An 850-nucleotide genomic window follows, 5' to 3' on the forward strand; every position below is an offset into this window, starting at 1 on the left:
ATTTGATACAAAATGACGTCAGCAAAAGCGTATGAACAACCCCACACACGCAAACACAAGTTAGTTTGAGTGTCGGATCTTACAGGCAGTCTGCAAATCTGCCAGTTAGCGGGTAAAGAGGCGAACACAAATCACTACGCTAGCATTCAGGACGACTGGAGACGGTGTAGAGAAACAAATATTATGGAGCAGTCTGAAGGTGAGGCAGTAAATTAGTGAAGCCAAACTTGCTGTCGCAATATTTGCTGATAAATACTTAATATCCATCATGTACCCTGTTCACCACCTCAGCAGCTAGTATAACATTAACAAAGTTAAATAGGGAGCTGTATGATGCTAGCACAAGTAGGCTATTTTTTAAGCAGTCTCACAGTCCTGTCTGACCACCACTGTCTACCACTTACCACTGTCTTTTTTTGCCACACAGCGCAACATTAAGATGCAGGAAAGGAAAAGGCAGCAGAAGATTGACACCTTTTTCAAAAGATCTCTTGTAAGTTATTTCTTAATGTTCTGTAGGTGGGCATTAAGGGAGGCAAATTTTGAGGCTGAAATTTAAGTCTTATTCTTTAATGCTGCACCCTGCTTTTGTAGGTCTGTTGCCAGAGACCTTAGTTGTTTCAGAGGGAACACAGGGATTCACAGGTGAGCAATGAATATATTTAGGATTAAAATGCCTCATACTGTTTTTGTGAACCAGAAATTAACATCCTCAGAGTTCAACTTCCAATGTTTAAAATGAAGTATAGCTTCCAGTCTAGCTCTGACATAGTTGCTATTCTTCAAGGTATGAGCCCAGAGGTTCGTGGTTTCTTTGACCAAGATGAAACAGTTGCTCGTCTCCTCCTAG

The 850-nt window shown here is 41.1% G+C and overlaps 1 long non-coding RNA gene across 1 annotated transcript; it reads left to right on the forward strand.

Annotated features, from left to right (window-relative positions):
- The first annotated feature begins 27 nt into the window (after positions 1 to 27).
- LOC109954232 (uncharacterized) lies at positions 28 to 849 on the forward strand. The gene is made up of 3 exons (XR_002274051.1): positions 28 to 493; positions 595 to 645; positions 788 to 849. It is a non-coding gene; the product is annotated as an uncharacterized LOC109954232 (long non-coding RNA).
- The last annotated feature ends 1 nt before the right edge of the window (position 850 follows it).

This window comes from Monopterus albus, unplaced genomic scaffold (genome assembly GCF_001952655.1).
Source record: "Monopterus albus unplaced genomic scaffold, M_albus_1.0 scaffold4708.1, whole genome shotgun sequence".
In the NCBI taxonomy this organism is placed as follows: Eukaryota; Metazoa; Chordata; class Actinopteri; order Synbranchiformes; family Synbranchidae; genus Monopterus; species Monopterus albus.